The sequence below is a fragment of the Propithecus coquereli genome, unplaced genomic scaffold (assembly GCF_000956105.1).
Source record: "Propithecus coquereli isolate 6110/MARCELLA unplaced genomic scaffold, Pcoq_1.0 Scaffold825, whole genome shotgun sequence".
NCBI classification, from domain to species: domain Eukaryota; kingdom Metazoa; phylum Chordata; class Mammalia; order Primates; family Indriidae; genus Propithecus; species Propithecus coquereli.
Genome location: NW_012154452.1, coordinates 568,405 through 575,379, shown reverse-complemented (window position 1 = coordinate 575,379; position 6,975 = coordinate 568,405). Strand labels below are relative to the sequence as shown.

The following is a 6,975-nucleotide window of genomic DNA, read 5'->3' as shown; positions in this document are numbered from 1 at the left end:
AGAGGGAGACTCTGTCTCAAAAAAAAAAAAAAAAAAGATTAGTTCAAGGCATTACTGACTTTAGGATACTTAAATTCTTCAACTAAAAATCATTTTATTGAGTAGAACTTCAATTTTCGCAATTTCACAATGTTTAAGTTAATTAAATCCCCTAACCCCACCCCACTTCCATCCATAACAGCATGAACACTTAAAAGGATAGCAACTTATTAGATTAAGTTTATAGAAAGAAAATGGTCTGAAGTTTGCAAAGAATCTAGAGTTAGGTTCTAATTTCAGTTATGCCACAAACAAGTTATATAACTTTGATAAATCCATTAGCTTTTCAGAAGTCTCTACCCACCGCAGGGTTGTAGGAATGACATATAACATAAATGTATTTTGTTGCTGAACAGGACTCAGATTGAAGATGACAGAAAAAAAAAAAAAAATCACTGAACTTGAAAGGATATCAAAAGAATTATCCAATCTGAAGAATGGAAAGAAAAAAGAATGAAGAAAAATGAGCAGAGTCTTAAGGACATATGAAAAACATCAAATGGTCTAAAACAAGTGTAACTGGTGTACCAGAAGAGTGAGAATGAAGCAGAAAAAAATACTTGAAAAAGTGATGGCCAAAACTTCCCAAATTTGATGAAAACACCAACTTACAAATCAAAGCTCAAGAATACCAGTTAGGACAGATTCAAAGAAAACCAGACTTAAGTGCATAGTTAAACTGTTTAAAATCAAACACAAAGAGAAAATCTTAAGTGTCCAAAGGAAAAAAAGACCATGCATACTGAAGAACAGGGATAAATATTACCTATTTAAAAAAAAAAAACAAAACGAAACAAAAAAAGAGAGGCTACAACACAATAGAACATCATCTTTAAAGTGCTTAAAAAAAAAAAAAAACCATTAACCCAGAATTTTATATTCAGTGAACCAATCTTTCAAAAATTATGGTGAAATATTTTCAGATAAATATTAGTTGACGCAATTAGTACCAGACACTTCAGAAATGAAAGGATATCCCTCAGGCCAAAGAGAAAGGGGCACCAAGGTTGAACGAAAGTCACCAAAAATGTCTCATTATCCAATGAGCGGCTTCTGCTTCCCTCTAAGGCCTGCTGTGAGGGCACATGTGCTAATATGTCTGTAAAGGGCAGCCCAGGCCAGCCGGGTTGCTCGTGTCTGTAATCTCAGCACTTAGCCAGGACTAGGAGGAAGGACGGCCTGAGACTAGGAGTTGGGGACCAGGAGTTGGAGACCGGCCTGAGCAACATAGCAAGACCCGTTTCTACAAAAAATTTTAAAAATTAGCCGGGTGTGGTGGCACGAGCCTGTAATCCAGCTACTTGGGAGGCTGAGACAGGAGATTGCTTGGCCACCGGAGTTTCAGGTTGCAGTAAGCTATGCCACTGCACTGCAGTCTGGTTGACAGAGCAAGATTCTGTCTCAAAAAACAAAACAAAACAAAAAAAATCCACCACAGGCCAGTCTAAAATTTTCATGGAAAAGACTAAGAAGTATCTTTAAATCTTGATATTTTATGAAATAGACTCTGAGTAATGAGGTACTGAGCTAACATAACTTAGACAATGTTATAACCATACTAGAAGACAAAATTTCTAGGTCTCTTTTATACACCTAAAGCAGACAAACTTCTTTAAAGGTGATTGCAGAATAAGACTAAGCAAAACAATTACAAAGGACTCAATGAACTAGTGAGAAATTTAATCAGTTATTTATTTTGGAATGTTATTTTTTTAATATTCTATTTTCTGATGGGTATAATGAGGAAGCTCTTTCTTCAACTATCTCTAGCCCACAATTTAATAAATTATGTTTTTGCAAACTTTAAACATTTTTAAATGGCACCTGATTCTATCTCAAATTTCAGAAAATATAAAAGTAAAAACTGAGTCTACGGCTGGGCACGGTGGCTCACGCCTGTAATCCTAGCACTCTGGGAGGCCGAGGCGGGCGGATTGTTTGAGCTCAGGAGTTCGAAACCAGCCTGAGCAAGAGTAAGACCTGTCCTAAAAATATATAAAAAAAATTAGCCGGGCATGGTGGCGCATTCCTGTAGTCCCAGCTACTTGGGAGGCTAAGGCAGGAGGATCGCTTGAGCCCAGCAGTTGGAGGTTGCTGTGAGCTAGACTGACGCCACGGCACTCTAGCCCGGACAACAGAGCCAGACTCTGTCTCAAAAAAAAAAAAAAAAAATCTGAGTCTACTTTTCATGTCCATGTTATTTGCATAGGTTTCATAAAATCTGTCAATCTATTTACCAGGATAATTGGACAAATTATTGTACAATTAAGGTCATATACTGAATGTTATAATTGAGAATGATTCTAATTCTCATCGGGTATGGCAAGTCTACCATTAACAAAGATCCCACTCCATACAAAAAATCAATGCCTATAGGCCTGGTACCTGTTCCTGGCTTACAGGAAGCAGCCTCACGAGTAGAAGGAAGGTCACTTCCTGGCAGCCCAAAGACTTAGTAAATTTAGGGAATCTGGAAAAGGGATGACTTCATCCAAATTTTTAAGTACCACAAGTGAAATCTGGTGGAGAGAGTTTGTTTGAATGGTTTCCTACTCTCAGGAAACAAGAACAAATAAAAGATTTTTAAAAGTTCAAGCCTATATTTCTTACAAAAACTTCCAGACAGAAATTAATCCTCTGGCCTCAGAAGTTATTCAATACAATATGCTCAAATAACCTTATATGGTTAATAAACACATTATTAAAAAAAAAATGCCAAAACATGAGAAGAGCATTTTTTTGAGCTCAAGAATAAATTTTGGGACTTCTACTGTAGAACGTGAGAGAGGAATATGGCCCATCCCACTATGAACAACCGGACAAATTTTAACAACTAACTATATATCCAGATATAAGAGACCAAGCAGTGAAAAACTGTGGTTTTTAAGTAGGGAAACACTGGGGAAGGGGAGGGCCAATCCAAGCAACTAAAAAACACAACTATTTACTCTCAGTCTTGAGTAGGATAGAGATGAGGGTAAATCACAAATTCTCTACTCATTCTCTACCTACTTTTAAATAAGTTTGTTTATTGCAGAGAAATGGGCAAAGCAATTCTGAAATTATTTTAGATGTATTAGAAGACTGGGCAAACGCATAAACATACTGACTATGTTGAGAGCCAGGGTGCTCATAGCCTAAGAAGGGATATGAAAATATGAAATGGGATATGAAGAATCCTGTGGACATGGAGTGAAGATGGACATACTGATATGAACTCATGATTTCTAAAGTATGTACATGCATGTTTCTATGAATATGTGTACAATTGGCCCTCCATGTACAGCGCAGGTTCTGCATCTACAGATTCAACCAACCACAGATCATAAATATTCAAAAAATACCAATAAAATACAAATTAAAAAATACAGTATGATAACAATTTATATAACATTTACATTATGTAAGGTATTATAAGTAATGTAGAGAAGATTTAAGGTACATAAGATATTATGTGTGGGTTATATACAAATACTGCACCATTTTACAGTTTAGGAAGGGACTTGAGTACCCGCAGATTTTGGCGTCCTCATACAGTCCTGTAAGCAATCACCCTCAGGTACCGAGGGATAACTGTATGTGTACATGCATATATGTATGCGTGTATGTATATAAACAAGCATATATTTCCTAGCCCTATTCACTGAAAGGGCTAAGAACACACTCCAAGAGTAATGAGGACACCTATCACCCGGAGATCTTAGTCTCTCAAATTATTCCCCACAAGAACACAAGAGCCCACTTAAAAGAACTTCACTGGCCAAACACAGGACAATTTTAGCACCAAAATAATTAAGCAATGAAATATAAACCTTCAAAAAATAGGAATTCATGAATCTATAATACCAATAAATAGGGCTCTTGATTACAGGATAAGGCCAAGAGCAGACTGGCAAATGTGTAAAGAATACTGGAATGAGAAACTTACCATTTTGCAACCATCACAGTAAAAAACTGGAAGAATCCATGAATGTTAAATCTAGAGGAAACTGTGATGAGAATCAGAATATCTGCACTGTTTTGCCCACGGACTGCTTATTGCTTGGAAGGGGGGCGGGGAATAAACTATACAGTGGAGAAATCTGGCAACACCTTAGCCAACTGATCAAAATTAACACCAAAATGAGGGACAGATGGACATCATGTGCCTCCAGAAGTTGTGTTTCTTTCTCAGCATACCACATTACCTATGCAGTATTCCAACCCAGAGTACATAACATCAATCTAATCACAAGGAAACTTCAGACAAACATAAAATAAAGAACATTTTATTAAAGAGGGTGAGGGGCACGGAGGAAGGTTGCATTCTTCAAAAATGTCAATTTCATCATAAAAGATAAAGAAAAACTGTGGAAATATCCAAGGAAAAAGGAGGCTAAAGAGAAATAATAACTAAATGCAGTACCTGACCCCAGACTAGATTCTATACAAGAAACACAGAAAATGCCGTAAGAGGCTTTTATTAAGTCAACTGATAAAACTGGAATATGGACAAAAGATTTATATCGATATCCATTTATGAAGTTATTAACTGTACAATGATTATATAAGAGAATGACCCCATTCTTAGGAAACAGAATTAGGGAAAGAAGCACAACATATATAACTTACCCTTAAGTGGTTCAAAAAATAATTTGTATGTGTGTGTTTATGTGTGTAGAGAAAGACAAGAAAAAGAGTAGGAGCACACGAATACAATAACAAAGCAAGGGGGTGAATCTGGATAAGGAATATCTAGATGTTCTTTATACCACATTTCTGTAACTTTTATAAATGTGAAAATATTTTCAAATAAAAAGTTAAAAAAAAAAAAAACCATGGAGATAGTTCTCTGCTATGTTCAAAAGAGAATGGGTATATATCACATAATTATTTGAGGGATTTTATAGGGAAATGGGAAGAGCTAAAGCTGGTGGCTTAGATAGATTCCCAGATAAAAATCCATTTCAAATGGGAGTTTGCACTTTTTTCTGCAAGCCAGGGAAAGGTAACACAAAGCTTAGAGTACAAGAGAGGCTTGGCCAAAGAGATATATTCAAGAAAATCTTCTAGCAAAATTATAAGTGGATAGACACCATAGATAAGGAAGCAGTAAAGGGACATGGATAAATGCAATCATGAAATTAAGGGGTCTTGGCCCAAGAAGCTAAAATTAGAAACAGAAAGCAGAACAAATGCAGGAGACATGAAAATAGAAAAGCAGATAAGGCCTGTTTATTAAATGTATCAAAGGTGAGCGTGGGATTCAAAAATGATTCCGATTTCAAGCCTAGCTAACCAAGAGAATAATGATATTACTATCTAAAAGAAATTTAGCTAAGCAAGGCATAATTGCTTTCTTGGCTATCAGACAACTTTTTCTATTCTCATTTTTCCTATTCTAATGCAGTATTAAAAGTTAAGAAAAGGATTTAGATGAAATGTTATTTGCCAGCACAAGCAATCTGGGGAAATTAGTCTTCATAAGGTGAAACAGTAAACACAGATTGGTGCTAATGCAGATTTTGACTGAACGCCATTCAAATATTCACACATAAGGAAGGGGGGGTTTCCCCTCCCTCCCCCCAAAATTACGTTTGTGTCTACACACACACACACACACACAAGGAATACAGTGACCCTTAAAAAACACAGGTTTGAAGTGCAGTGGTCCAAACTGCACTGGTCCATTTGTACGTGGATTTTCTTCTGCCTCTGCCACCCCTGAGACAGCAAGACTAATCCTTCCTCTTCCTCCTCCCATTCCACCTACTCAATGTAAAGATGATGAGGATAAACATCTTTATGATGATCCATGTCACTTAATGAATAGTAAATATATTTTCTCTTCCTTACGATTTTCTTAACATTTTCTTTTGTCTAGCTTACTTTATTAAGAATACAGTGTATAATATATATAACATACAAAATATGTGTTAAGAAAGTATATTATCAGTAAGATTTCTGGTCAATAGTAGGCTATTAGTAAAGTTTGAGGGAACTCAAAAGTTACATAGAGTTTTGACTGTTCAAGGGGTCAACGCTCCTAACCCCCAAATTGTTCAAGGGTCAACTGTATATATACATATGCATTCACTCAAGTATTCCATGGCCATTCATTCAACTAATATTGTCATTAAACAAAAAAACATAAAGCATAAAATAAGTTTAAATTAAATCATAAATAAGAAAAGGGTAGTACCTTCAGAAGGCTGAAGTCAAAAAATTACAATCCATCAAGTCAAAGTAAAACTGAATTACCTGGCTAACCAGTCAAACGATGTTCAAGTAGTTTATTTTTATTGGTCTCTGAGTCCACGGTTCATCAAGTATTTTGATCCTGAGGACAAAAAAGGGGGGAGGTTGAATTTTATTGCCCTTTCCTCAAATAAGCGCTATTAGTAGTCACACACAAATCAATTCTTCCCATTCTTCCCTTCCCTGGATACATGAAACAAACAAAAGCTTGATAGTGCAACATCTTTTCCTAGGAATTTGAGTAGATGTCTTATTTTGCCATATATCACTACTTCTGTTTAAAAAATTAGGCATGGTATACACAATATACTGTGTCAGTTTGTTAACACACAGAATGCAAAGTAGAGGTGGCAGAGACCAGCTCTAAGCCCTGAAAAGTGACCAAAACTGATAAGTAGGTCAGGCATGCTGGCTCACACCTATAATCCTAACACTTTGGGAGGCCAAGGTGAGAGATCACTTGAGGTCAGGAGTGCAAGACCAGCCTGAGCAAAGGCAAGACCCCATCTCTATAAAAAACAGAAAAATTAGCTAGAGAGCAATGGCTCGTGCCGGTAGTCCCAGCTACTTGGGAGGCTGAGGCAGGAGGATTGCTTGGACCCAGGAGTTTGAGGCTGCTATGAGCTAGGCTGACGCCATGGCACTCTAGCCCAGGGAACAGAGGGAGACTCTGTCTCAAAAAAAAAAAAAAAAATCTGA

The 6,975-nt window shown here is 36.6% G+C and overlaps 1 protein-coding gene across 1 annotated transcript in view; it reads right to left on the bottom strand.

Moving 5' to 3' along the window:
* NCOA3 (nuclear receptor coactivator 3) overlaps window positions 1-6,975 on the bottom strand; it is a 136,510-nt gene that overhangs the window by 62,827 nt on the left and 66,708 nt on the right. The window contains exon 3 of the mRNA XM_012663714.1: window positions 6,280-6,358. The gene's annotated coding sequence lies outside the window, so the exon portion shown is untranslated. The remainder of the gene's footprint in view (window positions 1-6,279; window positions 6,359-6,975) is intronic.